General features: G+C 38.8%; 1 protein-coding gene and 1 non-coding gene across 2 annotated transcripts in view; both read left to right on the forward strand.

Annotated features, from left to right (window-relative positions):
• Positions 1-23228, forward strand: part of UBE2D3 (ubiquitin conjugating enzyme E2 D3) — a 72967-nt gene that overhangs the window by 4749 nt on the left and 44990 nt on the right. The window lies entirely within an intron of this gene.
• On the forward strand, positions 4837-4941 carry LOC126955886 (small nucleolar RNA U13). Its single transcript, XR_007726171.1, has one exon. It is a non-coding gene; the product is annotated as a small nucleolar RNA U13 (small nucleolar RNA).

Raw genomic sequence — 23228 nt, forward strand, 5'->3', positions numbered from 1 at the left:
CCATCAGTTACTTCTCAAATTTTCATTTTTTTGTTCTTTACTGGCCCTATAAATTGTTGATTTCCAGGCTTTTCGATTTCATCAGCCAATAAATTTTTAAATTGGGAAGCCAAGATAGGTTTAGCAATTTTTTATTTGGTCAAGAAAGGGCATTTAATAACAATATAACAAAACACTACTACCGTCTACTTAGTGCAAGGAATTACATACAGCATTATAGTTAAGACTGTAGCCTCTTGGAGCCACACTGTTTGGACTACAATTCTGATTCTACTAGGATAAATTATATAACTTGTAAAAATGTAGGTAATACCTACATCTTAAGGATGTATTGTGTATATGCACTGAATTAAGACATAGATAGCAATTAAAACAGCAGCTGGCACATATACATGCATAGTTAGTATGATATTTCATCATTATTTTTTTACCTCATTAAAAACTCATCTTTTTTATTATTAGCTGCACCTTGTTTTTTTCACAGTGGTTGGTCTAGATCTACATGATCAATGTAATTATGTAATGTGTCAATGCTAATAACATAGATATTGAGTATGTCAGATTGTTATTAATATAAAATGCTTAAAGGAACCCCATGCAGATTTCTGGAGCTCTTTCTCTAGATGTTTTTTTGACCCCTCCAAGTCTCATATTGAAATCTGATCCCAGCTGGGCACGGTGACTCATGTCTGTAATCCCAGCACTTTGGGAGGCTGAGCCGGGCAGATCACTTGAGACCAGGAGTTCAAGAGCAGCCTGGCCAATATGGTGAAACCCCATCTCTACTAAAAATACAAAAATTACCCAGGTGTGGTGGCACACACCTGTAACCCCAGGTGGCTGAGGCACGAGAATCACTTGAACCCAGGAGATGGAGGTTGCAGTGAGCTTGTAACACTGCAACCAGCCTGGGTCACAGAGTGAGACTGTCTCAAAAAGGAAGAAGAAATTTGATCCCCAGTGTTGTAAGTAGGGCCTAGTGGGAGGTGTTTGGGTCATGGGGGTGGTTCCCTCCTGAATGGTTTGGTACAGTCTTTGTGATAATTAGTCCTTACTCTGTTTGCTCCTGTGAGAGGTGGTGGTTAAAAACAGCCTGGGGTCAGGCGCGGTGGCTCACATCTGTAATCCCAGCACTTTGGGAGACCAAGGTGGGCGGATCACCTGAGGTCAGGAGTTCAAGACCAGACTGGCCAACATAGTGAAACCCCGTCTCTACTAAAAATACAAAAATTAGCTCAGTGTGGTGGCACACGCCTGTAATCAGTCCCAGCTACTCGGGAGGCTAAGGCAGGAGAATCGCTTGAACCTGGGAGATGGAGGTTGCTATGAGCCGAGACTGTGCCACTGCACTCCGGCATGGGCAACAGAGTGAGACTGTCTCAAAGAAAGAAACAAACAAACAAAAAACAAAGAGCCTGGGCACCCCCATACCGCTAACTCCTGGCCTTTCTCTCTCGCAATGTGAACTGTGTATTCATGGGCTCCTCTTGCCTTCTGCCCTCAGTGTAAGCAGTCTGAAGAGTTCACAAGAAGCAGATACTGGCATCATGCTTCTTGTACAGCCTGCAGAACCATGAGCCAAATCTCTTATTTAAATAAATGACCCAACCTCAGGTATTCCTTTACAGCAACTCAAACAGACTTGAGACACATGCTACAAAAGTTAAATGTACTGGATTTCTTAATAGTACCTCTGGAAGTTAAAGGGCAATTCTTAAAATATCTGAATAAAAATTACCTATAATTTAGATTTCTATACCAATCCAAACTAAGAACCCATTGTGAAACTATAAAAAAGTCATTTTCAAACCTAAAAGATTTTAAAAATACACAATCTACACATTCTCTTCTCAAAAGGCTAATGGAGGATGTGTTCCACCTAAATGAGGAATAAACTAAGAAAAAGTAGGACATTTAATCAAGGTATAAGAAACCCAAAATAAGAGAAAGGTAAAAGGAATCACAGATTGATAGATTGGAAAAGTAGATGAAATTAATGGAATAACTAATATGCTTTAACAAATTAAGAGGATACTTACAGTGGACTATAGGTTGGGGTTAATGATTATATGAGAAGCTAATCAATTTTTTAAAAAAAGAATTATTAAATCTGTCTATTCAACATTTTAAAGAGATAAACTTTTTTATTAGAACATTTTGATTTTGGTGTTTGGTGTTCTTACTTTCCCTTTGTGTATAAGGAACTACATTTGGAACTGCCTTGCCTTAACCCCACAGTTTTAAGAGGAAGTCCAGCAAACTAGAAATAAATGGAAAACTAAAGAAACAAAACTGGGATCTGGAAATTAATAACATGGCGAAACTATTTTGAAATCACCTACCATAACACTTTGTGGTACTAAAAACTAGCAGTGTATAGAATTATCTATATAGCCAAGGTGGGAGGATCACCTGAGGCCAGGAGTTCAAGGTTACAGTGAGGTATGGTTATGCCTCTGTACCCCGGCCTGAGCAACAGAGCAAGACCCTGTCAGTCAATCCATAATAAATAAATAAACAAGCAAACACAGGATAGAATAGAGTGAGCTCTGAAGAAACCTTTTCTTTCCTATAATTCTATAAGTGTATACTGACATACCACTTTTGCAGTCATTGACTAGACAAAGATTATGGTTACAAAGCAAATACATGATATACATAATTGTATATGCATATGTGCATAATTAAAAGCTTAATTCCATAGATCTTTGAAGTTTCTTTTTCTATTTTGGAAGCCATCTTTTTTGCCTTAGAAATTTCATGGTTACTATAATCTGCATATATAGTCATTAAATAATAAAATAAGACAGATTGTTACTTACCTCAGAAGTTTATGGAACTAACTAGCTACTCCAAGCACTGATGAACTAGGCATTAAGCAGGAACCTGTATAATGCTTTGAGATATTGTAGTTGTGCACGGAATAAATGTGAGATTTAATAATGTTACCTTATATATTTAACTGTTTTGTTTTTATTTTGCCTCTGAGCTAGTAAATTCAGAGATAGCATTTTGTGTGAAATAATACTATTCAGATAAAAGGCACCCTGACTGACATCAGCAAGTTGGTGGATTAGTAGGTTCCAGCCCTCAAACCCTGCAGAAATACCAAATACCGCTTGGGAGCCTGGGAGATCTGCTAAGAGGTTCTAGCACCCCAGTAGAATGAAAAACTCAAGAATAGACACACTGAAGAGGGTAAGAAGCAGAGTTTCACTTTACCTACATCCTTCTCCTCCAAGGCAGCAGAGTTCAGTGCTAAGAGAGGCCTCTTTGGCCCATGAGTTCTCCCAGGAAGGAAAGTAAGAGTCAAGTGAGTGCCCAGCTTCCCTAGCCTTGCATGGTGCCACCCAAAAGGCTCACTTCTGTTTTTCCCTATCCAGAATACTGAGGGACTCTTCACAGATGAATAGTCTAGGAATAGCTAGGAAAAGGGAAAAGAAGCAGAGGCTCATAGCAACCAACACATGATTCTTCAGAGCCAGATGTCGAGTCTACTAACTGGCTTGCAGACTCCACCATAGGCTCACCCATGAGCCTTACAGGACATTTCACTTGCAGAACCCCTCAACTAGCTGACAGGCACACCCAACACTCCATGTACCCATCCACTAGCCAGCAGCCCACCCTCCCCTGCAGATAGTGTATGCAGGCCCCGGCAGGTAGTACACAGATATCAGCAACTGGCTCCTACTGGATTGGAAGAAGGCACACAACCTTGAACACTCTGGGGCACTGCACTAGAGAAAATAAAAGGAGGTTCTCAGCACCTAGTCTAGCTTAGTGAGATTGAAAGAAATCACACAATCCTAAGACTTCCCCTCCCAAGATAGAACAAGAGGAGTGGAGTGGGCATATCCATAGAAAAGGTCTGAGAGACCTTCAGAATCTCTAGTCAGGCTGACTGGTGAATGTCTTTCCCTTCTGAAGCTAGTCAGTAAAGACAGGAGGAAGTGATTATTTCTTCAAATGCAAAGGTAGAAGGCAAGGCTTAAAGGATCACGCACACGCCAAGAAAACATGACAACCAAAGGAACAAATTAAAGTTCTAGCAGTTGACCCCAAATAAACGAAGACCTATACATTACCTGATAGAGAATTCAGAACACTCATCTTGAATCTCAGTGAGCTAAATAAAATCAGGAAAACAATACATGAACAAATGAGAATTTCAACAAAGAAACCATTGAAAAATCTAATTCTGGCTGGGCACGGTGGCTCACGCCTGTAATCCCAGCACTTTGGGAGGCCAAGGCAGGCAGATCATGAGGTCAGGAAATTGAGACCATCCTGGCTAACATGGCGAAACCCCGTCTCTACTAAAAATACAAAAAAATTAGCCAGGCGTGGTGGTGGGTGCCTGTAGTCCCAGCTACTTGGGAGGCTGAGGCAGGAGAATGGCATGAACCCAGGAGGTGGAGCTTGCAGTGAGCTGAGATCGTGCCACTGCACTCCAGCCTGGGCGACAGAGTGAGACTCCATCTCAAAAAAAAAAATCAAATTTTGGAACTAAAGAACACAATAACTGAACTGAAAAATTCAAAAGTGAGCTTCAGTGGCAGATTCAGTCAAGCAGAAGGAAGAATCAGTGAACTTGAAGACAGACCATTTGAAATTATCCAGTCAAAGGAACAAAAAGAAAAAAGAATGAAGTAAGCCTACAGGACTCTAAACCAATATGCACATTATAGAAAGCCGAGAAAGAGAAAGGAGGCAGATAGCTTATTTAAAGAAATAATAGCAGAAAACTGTCCAAATCTGGGGAGGAAAATGAACATCCAGATCCATGATTCCCAAAGAATTCCATGTAGATTGAACATAAAGGTGTCTTCACTGATCTTTTTTGTGGTTCATAAGCATGATGATTGGGTTTTCATGCCATTGTGTGAGATATGCCTTTCTCAGACCTTGCTAAAACACTGGCACAGTACCTATCTGATATGAACAATTTTTCACTGAGACACATTATAATCAAATTGTCAAAAGTTAAAGAATTTTGAAAGCAGCAAGAGGAAAGCAACTTGTCATGTACAAGGGAGCTGCTATAAGACTTTCACTGGGTTTTTCAGCAAACCTTGCAAGCCAGAAGAGAATGGGATGATATAGTCAAAATATTGAAAGAAAAAAAAGCCTGCCAACTAAGAATAATTTACCAACAAAGCTGTCATTCAGAAAAGGAAAGATGAAGACTTTTCCAGAAAAACAAAAGCTGAGAGAGTTCATCACCACTAGACCTGCCTCACAAAAAATGCTTAAATTGAAACTAAAGTTGAAGTACTTCAAGTGGAAACTAAAGGATGCTAATTAGCAACATGAAAATGTGAAAGTGTAAAACTCCCTGGTAAAGGGAAGGATAGAGTTACATTCAGAATATTCTTAATACTGTAATGTAATGGTGGTACATAAAATCATTTTAAATTCTGAGTTAAAAGTATTAAAAACAACTATAGCTAGAGTAATTTATTAATTGATGCACAATACGAAAATGTACATTTTGACATAACAATGTGGGAGAGGATAGATGAGTTAAAGTGTAGAGTTTTTGTATGAGATCTAAGTTGTCATTAGCATAACTGATTAGAATGTATCCCCAAACTAATTGTATTATATACAATATATACAGCTTTACATGTCAACCATACCTTAATAAAGTAGTTACTTTTTTAAATTACCATGCTCTTTCCAGAACCATTACTGTATGATTTATAGTGAGTAACTTGGAAGCTTTTACTACATTATCAATGGATATAAATAGAATATTTTTTAAAATTGAAAATGAACTCACCTTGTGTAGTTTCTGAACATCTTCATTTGATACTCCTAGAGATGCCAAACCTATTTCTTGTGAAAATTGAGCAAGGAAATACCAGGATCCACAAGTAGTGGAACACGTCCCAAGAGTTCAGCACACGTGTCTCTGACCAGAAAAACATCACAAAGAACCATTATACAAGAAGCCTTAAACTACCTCTGGTGGTAGAACAAAATTTAAAATCCCAAATATAACCTTGTTAGTATAATAACAATACTTTTAAGTCTGAATTTCAGATTCATCTTATAATCAGCATTTTGAGCTGTATGATACACACTATTTTAATAAAATAGCCACTACTATTTTCAGTTGCTTACTATATGCCAAATCATGGTGTTTCATTATGTACATTATGTGTTTTAATCAAGACAAACTTAAAGAATTAAAGTAACTTATTAGTGCAAGATCCTATAGAGCAGACCACTGCCTGTTTTTGTAAATAAATTTTTATTGGAATATGGATACACTAACAAAGAGATTAAAGGCATCCAGTAATAACTTGGTAATGGCTGATCTTTTAAGAAAATACAGGCCGGGTGCAGTGGCTCACACCTGTAATCCCAGCACTTTGGGAGGCCAAGGCGGGCAGATCATGAGGTCAGGAGTTCGAGATCAGCCTGGCCAATGTGGTGAAACCCCATTCTCTACTAAATACAAAAAAATTAGCCAGGTGTGGTGGTGCACGCCTGTAATCCTAGCTACTCAGGAGGCTGAGGCAGAAGAATTGCTTGAACCCGGGCAGCAGAGGTTGTAATGAGCTGAGATCGCACCACTGCACTCCAGCCTGGGCGAGGGAGTGATATTCCGTCACACACACACACAAAAATAAAATTGAATTAGAAGTGTATATATATATATATAACAGAAATCTGGAAATAAGAACATAAATAAAACAATACAGTACATGCATTTCCTGGTCCCTCTGTGTCATGTTAACTTTAAAAAATATATATATATTCAGCATGTTACGGTATTAGCATCTTTTCAGCCACATTTGCTTTTGTTCTCATAATTTTTATGCATATTTTTTCCTGCTTTTGATTTTTGACACATGATTTCTTTATATTAGAAACTATAAATTCCACTCAGTAATTTCTAATGTGAAATTTTCTTAGGTATTAGCAAACCTATTCAAAGTAATTTGATTTGCTACCATAGTATAGCCCTTTATTATTTTATGTTTGGACCATAACAACAGTCTACCAAATATGTGACCTCTAGCCTCCAACTTTAAAATATCCTCTACAAAGCTTTAAGAATAGTTTTTCTAAAGGAAGTTTTTTTCAAAGATTTTCTAAAGAATAGCTTTAAATTTACAGAAGAATAGGGCAGAAAATACAGATTCCTGTATGTCACCCTCTGTAACCCAAACACACCATTTCTCCTATTAATATCCCGCATTATTATGGTACATTTGTCACAACTGATGAACCAATACTGCTACATTATTAACTAAAATCCATAGTTAACCTTAGGGGTCACTCTTTGTGCTGTATAGTTTTATCAGTTTTGACAACTGCATAATGTCATGTATCCACCATAATAGTACCACACATAATCATTTTATTACCCTATAAATGCCCTATGCTCCACCTATTTACCCCTATCTACCTTATACCCCTGGGTAACCAATTATCTTTTGTCTCTGTAGTTTTGCCTTCTAAATAAAATTTTTCCTGATATTTAAAACCTCAGTCTCTGGAGTAGGGCCATATGTGTGAATGAAGAAAGCAAATTGTAGAAAGTATATATAGTATCCTATTTATAAATTTTAAAAGTTACATGTATTTGATTATACATAGAACATTTCGGGAAGGATACCTAGAAAAATGATAACTTCTGAGGAAAGGAGGAGAGGCAGTGGATGAGGCCTTTTACTTTCTATTATCCTATTTTGTTTGAATTTCTTTCCATATATGAATATTACAATTTAAAATATTTTAATTATCAACCTAAAAATATCTCTGGATAAAAAGGTTTTTTTCAAAGCATGAAAGCACTAGAAAGCACAAAGGAAAAGTTCTAGAGATTTTAACTGCACAAAAATAATAAAATTCTGTATCTCAAAAGCATCATAAAATCCGATCCATCTGCTATTTATGATGTTCTTTATTGTTTTATTTTTTATTTATTATTATTTTTGAGACAGTCTTGCTCTGTTGCGAGGTGGGAGTGCAGTGGCGCAATTTCAGCTTTATGCAGCCTCTGCCTCCCAGTTTCAAGAAATTTTCGGTGCCTCAGCCTTCCGAGTAGCTGAGATCACAGGCTTGCGCCACCATGCCTGGCTAATTTTTGTATTTTTAGTAGAGACAGGGTTTTGCCATGTTGGCCAGGCTGGTCTCGAACTCCTGGGCTTGAGTGATTTGCCTGCCTTGGCCTCTCACAGTGCTGGCAGTACAGGCGTGAGCCACCGCCCGGCTATGTTACTTATTTTAGCTCATATTTTTCCACACCTAATAATCTCACATGGCTTTATGATTTCTTGTTCACTCTTCACATATTACCAACCTCACTGCAACCCTGCATCTTTGTGGCTCCAATTTTAGGATGGGTTTCATTTTAAAATGGCAACCCTTTCATCAATCCCAATCTACCTACTCTGCATTGTTTTTGTAGTAAATATTACCTTCTAAAATTGTTTATTATTTAGTTATTTGTATGTTTTTGTCTCTGTCCCCCTTGCCATGTCCCACATGAACAAAATTTTTCACCTATCTTTTTCACTGATGAATCCTTAGTACCTGACACTTGGTAGGTATTCAGTAAAAAATTGTTAAATGGGCTGGGCACAGTGGCTTATGCTTGTAATCACATCGCTTTGGGAGGCCAAGGCAGGATGACTGCTTGAGGCCAGGGGTTTGAAGCAGCCTGGGAAACGTTGCAAGACCTCCTCTCTATAAATAAATTCTAAAAATTAGGTGGGTGTGGTGGCACACACCTGTAATCCCAGCTAGCAAGGAGGCTGAAGCAGGAGGATTGCTTGAGCCCAAGAGTTCAAGGCTGCATGAAGTGAACTATGATTCCTCCAGCTTGGGCAACAGAGTGAGACCCTGTATCTTTACAAATTGTGTTGAATGAATAATTGAGTTATTAAAATTATTGGTATATCCTATTCTACTTCTGTTGGTATATGTTGTGAAATTTGTTGTGTTTGATGGTGATCATACTCCTTAGGTGTCTAGATATTTTGGGTCATGAGCCGTGTTCTCCTAGTGTTATCTACTACCCCTTCTAATAATGGATACAAAGGTAGAACAAAATGGCAGACCCTAGTTTTTATCCCTTCCCACAGGTTTAAGGAGCAGAAAGCAAGAGCTCTAGGCACCACAGAACTGATGCTCTGTCTTTGCTACTATTTCTTTAGTAAGGATCTGTGTTGAAATCCACAATCCAGCAGCAGAAGGCTGTTATAATTTATCAAAATTCTGGCAGCAGGGAAGGAATAGAGAGGTGAATGCCCCAATATTCTATAGTATCTGGTCAGCCCCACTTTTTCATTGGCAACTCACTTCAACAGACCCTTTATCTAATCCTACAGGAAGCCTGATCTGTTGCCGGTGATTTCTGTAGCAATCAGTAGTTTGGCACTGATTGTCCCACACAGCAAAGTGAGGCATGGCAAAACAGTATTTCAGAACTTACTCCTAACACTAACTATGGTTTCCTCTTAGTTTTTTATCTTATTCCTCAAGCTTTTGCTTCTTTCTTCTTTCTGTCATTACCCAGGGTTGATTTGGAGGGAGGAAGACAACAGCCTTTACTAGTTTTTCATTTTTTCAGGAACCATATGTAAGAAACTCACTTTAAATATAAAGACATAGACAAGTTAAAAGTAAATAACTGAAGAAAAATCTGCCATGCTAAAACTAATAAAAAGAAAGCTGGAACTGCTATATTGTCAGACAAAGCAGATTTCACAAAAAGGAAAACTGTCAGGGATAGAGAGAAGCATTACATAAGGATAAAGAGGTAAATTCTCCAAAAATATGTAACAATCTTTAACAGATATGCACCTAACAGCATTAAAATGTGTAAGGCAAAACTGATAGAACCACAAAGAGAAATAGACAAATCTTGTATCACAGAGACTTCAATATCTCTCTCTCAGTAATTCAGCCAGCAGGCAGAAAATCAGTAAAAACTGAACTGTAGTATCAATCTACTGGATCTAGTTGACATTTATAGAATATTTCATGTAAGAACAGCAGAATATACATTATCCTCAAAAATATACATATTTGTCAATATAAAAATAAACTTTGCAAAAAACATCTAAACGAAATTAATAGATACACAACAAATTTAGAAACATATTTGCAAGGAGGTTTAATCAGGGAACTCAGAAATTACATCAAGGGAACAGGCAATTCAACAGAAGAATAGATGGGCAAATAATATTAATTCAGAGAATAAATCCAAATGTGAAAAGAGGCTCAGAATCAGGAGAAATCAGGAAAATGCAAATTAAAATAAGATGCCAATTAGTCTAACAAACTGACAATTTTTTTTTAATTCAACTAAAATTTACTGAGTGCCTAATATGGGACAGACACTGAGCCAAGCACACCTCTAGTGTTCAGAAAGTACTGTGAAGTGGATCTTACCCCTTTTATTCAGTCGATGGAAGTGAGGATCATAAAACTCACATAGGGGAAATTGAATTCACTTTATAGGAGCTATTTTTCTTTTCTTTTTGAATATATAGTTCATTCAAATAGTATATGTGCAGAGAGAGAGAGGTTTTGAGTTTCAGTCTTCCCTGTGATCTCCTGTTCACCAATTTCTCCTGCCAACACCACTTATCCCATTACTACTTTTATTAGTTTCTTGCATACCTTCCCAGAGCTTTTATAGAAAAATACAAATTTATATTCTTCTCCATTTTAAAGATAACAATATATCCACTGTCCTACATATGTTAGTTTACAATATATCTTAGAATTTATGTAACTCCATAATGAGTTTCCTTATCTTTTAATGGCTGCTTAGTATTCCACTACATGAATGCCAGAACGGATTTATTTTACTAGCCCTTATGATGGACCTGGGCATTGTTTTCAGTCTTCAGCTTTTAAAAGCAGTATCATTGAATAATAATGTACATAATTTTGTCTCACACGTTCAAGATATCTGCTGGATAAATTCACAGAAAAGAGATTGCTAAGTTAAAGATGTGTGTGTTGTGTGTGTGTGTAATTTTGACAGATATTGCCAAATTTCTCTCCGTTGGTGCTGTATAAACAGATGAGAGTGCCCCCACAGCATTGTTATTAGAGTATGTTATTCAAACTGTTGGATTCGGGGCTAATAAGTGGAAATGTTTAATCTCAGTAAAATTTTACTATTTTTTCTCTTGTCACAAGTGAGGTGAAACATCTTTTCAGACTGGGAAAAATGTTAAATGACCAATAGCAACTATGGCTGGTGAGGGGTCCAAGTAAAAGAGTATTGTTATGGATAGCTGGCATAAATGTGAAATTTTTCAACCTATTTGTAAAACAGTCTGGCAACCTGTATTAAAATTTTTTAAGCTACAAATATCTTTTGTCCTTGCTATACCATTCTTGGGAATCTGTCCTATAGAAATAAAATACATAAGGTTCTATTCACAAAAATATTCATAGTGGAAAAAAGGGTAACAAAGTGAAAGCTATCAGTAGGAAAATGGCAGAATAAATTACAACTCCTGCATCCTATAAAATATTATATAGCTATCAAAAGGAATGAATTCAAGTTGTATGAGTTGTCATTTCCAGATATTGCTAAATGAGAAAAAGATGGAGAAAAGTGTAGGATCTCAATCTGTAAAACAAAATACATCATCAATACATATACAGATGTTCACATATCTGTGTGTACACATACAGATATTTCTATTTGTAAAAGTATATATATACATGAACATATATATGAGGGAATGTGAAAAACACATATTACTTGCGATTATAGGTTTGCTTGCTCTTAGGTCAAAACAGTAATGATATAAGATGTAAATTTCTTTTTCTCTCATAGTCCAAGGATAATCAGTTCATGACTGATAGAGCAGCTCTGTATATTAGGTACTCAAGCTACTTGTAGCTTTTTAATCTGATTTACTCAATATGTGGCTTCTATTTCATGGCCTAAGATGGTAGTTCCACCTCCTGCCATGATACATTTGAGAATAGGAAACAGAAAAAGAGTATACTTCTTCTTTCTAAGGGCATATTACAGAAGTTGGAGCCACCATTTCCACTTACAACCCATGGGCCACAATCTAGTTACGTGGCCAAACTTTCAAGAGAGTTAGGAAATTATAGTCAGTATCCGTGTAGCAATGTATCCAGCTAACATATGGGGGTTCTGCCAGGCACGGTGGCTCATGTCTGTAATCCTAGCACTTTGGGAGGCTGAGGTGGGTGGATCACCTGAGGTCAGGAGTTCGAGACCAGCCTGACCAATATGGAGAAACGCCATCTCAGTGAAACCCCATCTCTACTAAAAATACAAAAAAATGGTGGTGTGCACCCGTAGTCCCAGCTACTCAGGAGGCTGAGACGGGAGAATTGCTTGAACTCGGGCAGCGGAGGTTTCAGTGAGCCGAGATCGCGCCATTGCACTCCAGCCTGGGCGCAGAGCAAGACTCCGTCTCAAAAAAACCCAAAAAAACAAAACAAAACATATGGGGGTTCTAATATAAAAGGAAGAGGAGGAGAAAGGACATTGGGAAATAATAGTATTCTCTGCCACAACAGAGTAAATAGGTGAGCTAGGTAATGGAAAAGGGACTCTTTCCCAAAAGTTATCTATTTCTGCATTACACATGCATTCCAAAACAGTGGCTTAAAACAGTGATTTATTATCTCTCACTACATTGATTTGGCCAGAAAGTTCTGTTAGTCTTCCCTGTGTTCACTCATGTGGCTCCCTTTACACTGTTTTTCACTCCCAGACTTAAAACATAGTGGTCTCAGTGCAGTGTTCTAAACGGTGAAAAAAGAAGTTGTACAAAGTCACATCTATTTGCATTCTATGGTCAAAGAAAGTCACAAAGATAGCTAGATTCAAGGGCTGAGGAAATAAACCCTTTGATGGGAAAGTGGCAAAGGCACGTTGCAAAGATGTATGAACAAAGTAGGCATGATTTATTGAGGGCAAACATTTTAACAATCCCATAAATTACACATTTTACATTTTTTTAAAATCTTTATTTCAATAATTTGTGAGAAACGTGGGTTTTGGTTACATGGATAAGTTCTTTAGTGGTGATTTCTGAGATTCTGGTGCACCTGTCACCTGAGCAATGAACACTGTAGCCAATGTGTAGCCTTTTATCCCTCACCCCCGTCACCCTCCCCCCACAGAGTTCCCAAAGTCCACTGTATCAATCTTATGACTTTGCATCCTCGTAGCCTAGCTCCTACTTATAAGTGAGAACATATGATGTTTGGTTTTCCATTCCTGAGTTACTTCACTTAGAATAATGGTCTCCAACTCCATCCAAGTTGCTGTGAATGCCATTATTTCATTTCTTTTTATGGCTGAGTAGTTTTCCATGGTATAAAAGCTATATATTTACATTTATGTACATAAATTAAATTTAATATATGTATATAAATGTTCGTATTTGTTGGTTAAACTTGTGGTGGGTAGATACAAGTCTGACCAAGTCACTCTTCTGCTTTTTATTGCCACACAGATTTATTGAGGGCAAATATTGTAACAATCCCAAAAATTACACATTTTACATTTTTAAAAATTTTTATTTCAATAGTTTGTGAGAAGTCCAAGTTCCTTAGCCTATACTATTTCTACTATATTACACTACCTCCCAGAGAACATGGTATAAAAACCAGGAAGAAAGAGAAATTGCTTCTGGCTGAAGTGGTTGGGAAAGGCTTCATGTAAGATGTGGTTTCTGAACTGGAATAAATATTTGAACTGATGGAGAGGGGCAAGGCGGTAAACCCTAATTCATAATATTTTAAGGACCACCCTTTTAAAAATTGTAATATAGCATATATGCAAAAATGAGTGATTTATCACAAAGAATATCCCTGTATCCAGCACCCAGGAAATAGAAACCTTCTTATGAGAGACCCCAATAACTATCCTGTCGCTCTTCCCCAAATGTAACCACTCTTCTAATTTCTAACCATACATCATTTTTGCCTAGTTTTGAATCTTACATGAATGAAATTATATGTGTATTTTCACCATTATATTTCTGAAAATGATCTGTGGTGTTTATAGTTTGTTCATATTCACTTCTATATTAAATGGATAAACAAAATATATCCATTTTATTGTTGATATTTCAGTGGGCTGTTTCCACTTTAAAGCTATTAACCAATTATGGTGCATTCTTCTATATGTCTCTTTACATGCAAGTGAAGACATTTCTGTTGAGTATATACTTAGGATTAAACTTGCTTAGTCATTGAGGTATTTTCAAATTTTGTAAAGAATGACAGCTTTCCAAAGTTTATGGAAACTTTAGCCAATCCCCGTCCCCCTGTCCCCCATCACTGCCCCACAACAGTGTGTCAGAGTTTCACTTTCTCCATACTGTGGTCAACACGTGGTACTGTCAATCTTTTTAATTTGATCATTCTGATGGGAATGTAGTGGTATCTCATTTTGATATTAACCTTTTACTTGATGACCACTGAAGTTGAGCACCATTTTATACTACTTAATATTTGGAGATCTTTAAGTTTTTGCTTGACAAAAATGGCCTTCAGAGACATTTGGAGATCTTTTCTGTAGTGCCTGTTTAAGTCACTTGCCCACATTTCTGTCGGGTTGTCAGTCTTTTTCTTATTGATTTTTAGGAATCATTTATATATTCTGGATATGAGTTCTTGGTCAAATATATATGTGGCCAGTATCTTTTCTTACAATTTGGTTTGTCTTTTTGTAATGGTGCCTTGATAAACAGAATTAGTAATGTAATACGTTGTAACAGTATCTTTCCTTTTTTTTTTTTTTTTTTGAGACGGGGTCTCTCTCTTGTCACCCAAGCTGCAGTGTAGTGGCACAACCAGGGCTCACTGCAGCCTCAACCTCCTGGGGTCAGGTGATCCTCCTACCTTAGCCTCCCAAGTAGCTGGGACTACAGATGTGTGCCACCACACCCAGCTAGTTTTTTTGTACTTCTTGTAGAAATGGGGTTTTGCCATGTTGTCCCAGCTAGTCTCAAACTCCTGGGCTTGCCTCAGCTTCTCAAAGTGCTGGGATTACATGCATGAGCCACCATGCCCAGCCTTCTTAAATTATTTTTAATCTGTCCTCTATTTCCTCTTAAGACTCTAAAGATACGGTAATGTGCAACAGAAATTATTACAGGAAATGGACCCTCAAGTAAGATTTTGAGATTGGATTGGATACACACACACACACACACACACACGCACACATAAAATCAATCAGAGGAATAACCTCGTTGCTATAAGCAAAGAGACTACAGACTACAGGTAATCCATGGCTTACAGTATTTAGTTTAGTTTTTTTGTGTGACCATAGCTCACTGCAGCCTCAACCTCTTAGGCTCAAGCAATCCTCCTGCCTCAGCCTCCTGAGTAGCTGGGGATATAGGTGTGCACTACCATACCCAGCCAATTTATATTTTATTTATTTATTTATAAGATGGAGTTTTGCTCTTGTCACCCAGGCTTCAGTGCAATGGTGTGATCTTGGCTCACTGCATCCTCCGCCTCCCGGGTTCATGCGATTCTCCTGTCTCAGCCTCCCCAGTAACTGGGATTATAGGCACCCGCCACCACGCCCAGCTAATTTTTGTATTTTTAGTAGAGACAGAGTTTTACCATGTTGGCCAGGCTGGTCTTGAACTCCTGACCTCAGGTGATCCACCCGCCTCAGCCTCCCAAAGTGCTGAGATTACAGGTGTGAGCCACCGTGCTCGGCCTGTTTTTATTTTTTTGTAGAGACAGTCTCACTGTATTGCCTAGGCTGGTCTTGAACTCCTGAGCTCCAGTGATCCTCCTGCCTTTGCCTCCCAAAGTGCTGGGATTACAGGAAGGAGTCACTGCACTCAGCCAATTTGCAGTAGTATTATGATTAACAGTGACAACATGAAATTAAGTGAAGCGGGTAAGGAGTGTATCACCATGGTAACCATAGTAATTATAAAAATTATAGATCCATCTGGCTTTTCTTATGGTCCGAAACAGAAAGTACTTAACCCGTTTATGTCAGAGATTGCAATTTTTTGAATTTTTGCATGAGTGAAAACTCAGACCTTGGCGATGACCTTGAGCAGTAGGCTATAAATAATTCCCACATGCTTAGCATTCCAATAATGGAGCACTAGGCATAAGTGGCTTAAGGGGCATGGTGGCTCATACCTGTAGTCCCCTATCTGGGAGGCTGCAGTGGGAGGATCTCTTGAGGCCAGGAGTTTGAGACGAACCTGGGCAACATTGCAAAACCCCATTTCTAAAAAAATTTTTTTTAATTAGCTGGGCATGGTAGCACACACCTATTGTCCCAGCAACTCAGGAGGCTGAGGCAGGAGGGTTGTCTAAGCCCAAGAGTTTGAGGTTGCAGTGAGCTATGATCATGCCACTGCACTAACGCCTGGGTGATAGAGGGGGACCCTATCTCTAAGAAAAAGAAAAGAAAAATACATAAGAAAAACATAAAAACTACAATTAAGACTGTATGTTGTGACCAGGCGCAGTGGCTCACACCTGTAATCCCAGCACTTTGGGAGGCTGAGGTGGGTGGATCACTTGAGGCCAGGGGTTCAAGACCAGCCTAGTTAACATGGTAAAACCCCATCTCTACGAAAAAATACAAAAATTAGCTGAGTGTGGTGACGCGTGCCTGTAGTCCTAGCTACTTGGGAAGCTGAGGCATGAGAATCACTTGAACCCACAAACAACAACAACAACAAAAAGAAAATGACTCTATGTGGAGCATCAAAACTCCACTACAGGTCTGAAGGAATTGATTATCTTCTGTAATCACTGGGCAGATATGGTAGATTTGTAGTATCAATTACATGCTTAATTCTTCCCCTTTCCTATTCTAACGTTGGAACATTGGTGAGGGGAGTGGGGTCCTAAGACATAGGATAGGGATGTTTGAGCAGAGAAAAATGAAGCTGAAAACTCTGAACATCCATCTTCCCCTAAATCTCTTTCTGAGGAAACCAGCCTCCTATGCATAGAGGCTTCCAGTGATTGCACTTGGGCAAGCTCCTTCACAAGCTGATACATGCTGTCCTCAGAACTTACTAGCTGGGGCTAGGCACGGTAGCTCAGGCCTGTAATCCCAGCCTTTGGGAGGCTGAGGTGGGAGGACTGCTTGAGCCCAGGAGTTCAAAACTAGCCTAGGCAACACAGCAAGGCTCTGTCTCTAAAAAAAAAAAAAAAAAAAAAAAAAAATTTTTTTTAATTAGCCATGCATGGTGGTTTGTGCCTGTAGTCCCAGCTACTCAGAAGGTTGAGGTGGGAAGATCACTTGAGCCCAGGCATTCAAAGTTGCAATGAGCCATGATCACACCATTGCACTCCAGTCTGAACAACAAAGCAAGACCCTCCCTGTCTCCAAAAAGTAATAATAAAATAAAGAATTTACCCTTACTACCTATTAGTGCCTCCAGTTATATCCCAACATAGCCTAGTCAGAGAAGTATGAGGCCTTCTCTGGACAGAGAAAGCCTACCTAGGAGAACTAAAGGCCTTGCCATTTTCATCAGTGGGAACTTGGACAGCATATATGGGAATACATTTAAGGTTAGATCATGGCAAATTTATTGGCATGGGTGCACTTACCTAAGAATCAAGAGTTAATATTTTGGCATTAATAATTTGGTAGGATAAGGCTTAAATTCAGTAATAGCCTATAAATAAGATGGCCAAAATGCCAGAAATTCCTGGGCATATTGTAGAGGAGAAAACACAAAGGCTCCTTAGCCACTGTTAATTTTCACCATGTCATTAAGGAATGCAGTGATGATGGAAGCACTACCATTTCACAAGGAGCTCTAAAGTAGCTGTCTTTGTTGTCAAGAGATGATGGTGGTGAACACTGTAGTGGAACTGGGTTTGCTGATCTTAGTGGGAACATTAGAATCCCAAGGCAATAGAGGACACATAAGAGCATATAAATATCAGACACAGGCTGGACACAGTGGCTGACGTCTGTAATCCCAGCACTTTGGGAGGCTGACGCAGGCAGATCACTTGAGGCCAGGAGTTCGAGACCAGCCTGACCAACATGGTGAAACTTCATCTCTAGTAAAAATACAAAAATTAGCTGGGTGTGGTAATGCATGCCTGTGGTCTCAGCTACTCAGGAGGCTGAGGCAAGAGAATGGCTTGAGCCTGGGAGGTGGAGGTTGCAGTGAGCTGAGATCATGCCACTGCACTCCAGCCTGGGCAACAGAGCAAGACTCTGTCTCAAAAAAAAAAAAAAATTATATATATATACACACACACACACACACATATATATATACACACACACATATATATCTCTCTGAGACAAAGTAGGCACAATTACCAAAATAAGTCAGAGGAGAGAACGTTTAAAACTAGAGTATTTTGACCCACAGGGAAAAGTGATAATGGCTAAATGATCATGAGGTCCCTGGAAATAAAATACATTAAGTAACCTACCAAGGTGCTGCTTGACATATATAGGTGGAAAAATTCTTGTGTTTCTGTAGTAAAATTTGAAGCATCTCATCTAGCTCCCAGACTTGGTACTCCTTCACTGATGGAAAGAGACTGGATCCTTTGACAAAAGGGGCAATGCAATCACAGCTGTATACCATGAATTGTTCCCTAATCCAGTGGGGTTCCCAAACTTGTCTGCACATTAGAACACCTTAGGATTCTAAAGCCCAGGCCACAACCCAGACTAATTAAATAATAATCTTGGGGAAGACCCAGGCAGTATTTTTTCAAGTTCCCCAGATACTTCCAGTGAGCAGACATATTGGGAGAATCATTGCTCTAAGCCTTTTCCATAGGGACCAGTGACCATTCACTAGAGAAAGGTAAATATCCAAAATTCTTTCTTTTTTTTTTTTTTTTTTTTTTTTTTTTTGAGACAAGGTCTTGCTCTGTTGTCACCCAGGCTGGACTGCAGTGGCATAATCTCAGCTCACTGCAACCTCTGCCTCCCGAATAGCTGGGACTACAGGCGTGCACCACCTCTCCCAGTTAGTTTTCTGTGTTTTTGGTAGAGATGGGGTTTCGGCATCTTGGCCAGGCTGGCTAAAATTCTTAAGGCACTGTCTCTTAACTTGTACTAATACTAGAAACCCAAAACTCTACCTTGGACGACTAGTCAGAATAGGGGACCTACGGAAGTCAAGTGATGGAATCTTGGCCTGGCTGTGGCTGACGGTGGATCCAGAAGGACCCATACTGTGGTTACTTCTCAAGTCCTAGATGTGTAGTAGTGATATATATCTTTTAATAACAATCTTTATTTTGGTTTCCTGATCCATGGAGGGATTGCTATTATGGTGGAAAGCGCTACACAGCAGCTTAGGTCTGCCTTCTACCACTCCTCATTAAGATAGTGAAGGAAAAGCAGGGATATACCCTGAAGAAATGGCAGAGATTGGCCAAGCACAGTGGCTCATGCCTGTAACGCCAGTACTTAGGGAGGCCAAGGCAGGAGGATTACTTGACCCCAGGAGTTTGAGACCAGCCTATATAACATGGCAAGACTCCATTTCTACAAAACATAAAAAACAAAATAGAAAAACCAAAAGAAATTGTAGAGATTAGTGCCACCATTTTGCCATGGTGATTCATACCACATTCCCATTTAAATTTCCTGTGGCCAGCAGATGCATCATAGAGAATGAAAGTATAAAAACCAGATGGCTAGTGAAGAATGACAGTGGACTGCAAACTTTAATTAGGTAGGGATGCCAATTATGGTTGCTGTTCTAGGTGTGGTATCTTCTTTGGAAGAAATTAATATACATCTTGACATGATACTGATATTGATCTGGAAATGTCCCCCCACCCCAATTCTAACTATAAGGAGAATCAGAAACAGACTAAATTTAAATAGGAGGAACAACAGTAAGTCCTTACTGTCTTGTCTCAGGCTACATCAACTCTCCTGTTCTCTATATTGTATGAAGGGACCTTGATGGTCTTGCTATTTCATAGAACATCACACTGATTTATTAGAGTAATGAAATTATATTAAATGAAACTGATGAGCAGAAGTAGGCAGCATTCTACATGCTTTGGTAAAACATACGCATGCTAGAAGGTGCAAGATGAACCTTGAAAAACTTCCAGGACTTGTCACAGGTTTCTAGGGGTCCAATGGCCAGAGAGATGTTTGGATATCCACAATATCCATACTTTTTTCTCTTCGTTAACTGATCAGAGGGAACTCCTTATGATGACAGTTTATGTGGGTTGAGGGAGAAGTGCTGAAGGATTAGAGGCAGGTACTATAGGAGTCTGAGTCACCTGCTCATTCATGGTTCCAGTCCCATATGTAGTGCACTGCTCCTGTGCTCATCCAGTTGTACAGTTTGGTTGAGTCAAATAACAACAAGTCATGATGGGCAGTTTGATTCACACAGTCACTTGATGTCCCATGGTCGGGTGTTACATCTCTTCCAGGTACCAGTAGCAAATCAAGGGGTGCTTTTCAAAGAAAAAACAAAATGAATCAAAACCATGGCTAAGGAAGATACGGTCTTACTCCTAAACCTTAAATTAAGGTCTATGTTATAATTCTTGTACTGAAACTTGCCAGAGGCTTCACATAACATCTTTCCTACATTAACTTCCAATACCATTGGGTCTACAGGATCATAAAGCCTAAGTCTGAGCCCTACCCCACACAAAACTGGTAATTTTTTTTTAGACGGAGTCTCACTCTGTTGCCCACACTGGAATGCAGTGGCAAGATATCAGCTCACTGCAACCTCTGCCTCCCAGGTTCAAGTGCTTCTCCTGCCTCAGCCTCCTGAGTAGCTGGGATTACAAGCATGCACCACCACTTCCAGCTATTTTTTTTATTTTTAGTAGAGACGGAATTTCACCACGTTGGGCAGGCTGGCCTTGAACTCCTGACTTCAGGTGATTTGCCCACCTCGACCTCCCAAAGTGCTGGGATTACAGGCGTGAGCCACCATGCCTGGCCAAAACTGGTAGTCTTATAGTTACAGTTAAGCCTCTGAGAACAGCTTACCCAATTGTACTGTGTTTTGTTGTCTCCAAATCTAAAGATGCCTGCCACATGTTTTGCCTTTTTCTTTGTTGTGATAGTGGAAAATATAACTTGTCACTAACAAGTGCCTTTAAATAGGGGTGGGTGTTTGGTTTTGGTCTAGCTTTTCTAGTTGTTCACAGCAGAAGTATGATCAAAACCACTGAGTTCTTAATTATCAGAAGCGAAACTTGAGGGTTTTTTTGTATTTTTTTTTTTAAGACACTTTCTGTTGCTCAGGCTGGAGTGCACTGGCCTCATCATAGCTCACTGCAGCTTTGAAATCCTGGCCTCAATTGATTCTCCCACCTCAGCCTCCTTGAGTAGCTGAGATTACAGGCTTGTACCACCATGCCCGGCGTTTTTTTGTTTTGTTTTGTTTTTTTCTGGTAGAAACAGGGTCTCACTATGTTGCCTAGGCTGGTCTCAAACTCCTGGTCTCAAGTGATTCTCCTGCTTTGGCATCCCAAAGCACTGCGATTACAGACATGAGGCACCTCACCCAGCAAAGAGGACTCTTTTTTTTTTTTTAATATCAAAAACTTTACTCCCTCAGTCAAAATACACAAGGTAGTTGTTGTGCATATATGTAGTCTATAGATAATGCTTGGTACATAAATATCTAGGTCTATGGCAATAACTGTTACTTAGGGACTCAAAGTAGGTTTGAGTCCCTCAAAGAAGCTCAAAGAAGGTTAACACTGCTAAAAGCAAAGGCATACTCTTAGAAAAGTAAAGGTATGTTCCAAAGAATATGCTCACAGTTCAGTAAGCGATACCCTGTATAAAAGCAGAGATAAAGTTTTTCTCCTCTATACAATAGGACATGATTGAAAAGTTCTTATTGTGCTATATTATAATGAAAGCTGTGTTTAATTTAATGGTGATCTGCAAGATAGTCTGGAGAAGGAAAAGCAGAGGCAGAGAAGCCCACTATGAATTTATAGTAATGGACCAAATATGAGTTGAGAGGCATCATAGTGTAATGAAAAGAATGTTTACATTAGAATCATAGGACTGGTAATAATGACTGATCCTGTTACCTTGGGCAAGTCATTTAACCTGTCTGATTCTGCATCCTTATTTATATGTCACTCACCTTGTAGTGACCTTGTAGGCCCTCAATACTTGAGTGATGAAATGTTAATCACTTCTGCTTAACTCAGAGTGATTATATAATGATGAAAATCTTTTAAAATGTATAAACTTATACAATTTAAGGTGTAATATGCATTGAAGGCCTAAATAAGTAGAAAGGGACACTTATAAGGAAAGGGAAGAGTGAAAGATAAAGATGACTCCAATATACTGAATCTCAGTCTTGGTGACTGGAAAAGTATATTCACTTAAGTAGACTGGTTAGGAGAGTAACTGAGTTTTGGAAATCTGGACAAGGTTAGGGAAAAAATAGTGATTTATTTAAATTGTCAAGATGTTCAGCAGTAACTAAAAACTGAACAACGAAGTTATTCTTAATATATGTAATAGCTTCCTATTACATACATTAGTTTCATATATTCTTAGGTATTTTTCATATGAGAATATTCTCTCTCCTCCATAAAACTTTATGTTCTTAGAGAAAGAGGTTATCTCCTGGGGAATCTGTATTCCCTCATTTAAAAGTAAACCACCTATATCCACTAAAGTTCCCTCTGTTCTGTCCAATTTATTGGTAAACAAATTACATAGGGCATTGACTGGTTTAAATATTGTTAGTTCCTTTGGTCCTTCCAGTTTAATACCAAATTGCTATACTTTTTTTTTTTTTAAGAGTCTTGTTCTGTCACCCAGACTGGAGTGCAGTGGCACGATCTCAGCTCACTGCAGCAACCTCTGCCTCTTGGGTTCAAGCAATTCTCCTGCCTCAGCCTCCCAAGTAGCTGGGACTACAGGTGCCTGCCACCATGCCTGGCTAATTTTTGTACCAAACTGCTATACTTTTTAAAAACAAAATGATATATAATAGTTTACATATTTATGAGGTATATGAGCTATTTTGTTACCTTGACTGTATACATCACCTCGAATATTTCTCATTTCTAAGTGCTGGGAACATTTCAAGTCTTCTCTCCTAGCTATTTTAAAATATAAAAAGCATTCACTGTTACTAACTATGGTTACCCTACTCTGCTGTTAAACATTCCTTTGTTCCATAGCTCACTGTATGTTTGTACCTATTCACCAACCTCTCTTCATCCCCCCCCCCCAACCC

This window comes from Macaca thibetana, chromosome 5 (genome assembly GCF_024542745.1).
Source record: "Macaca thibetana thibetana isolate TM-01 chromosome 5, ASM2454274v1, whole genome shotgun sequence".
NCBI lineage: Eukaryota > Metazoa > Chordata > Mammalia > Primates > Cercopithecidae > Macaca > Macaca thibetana.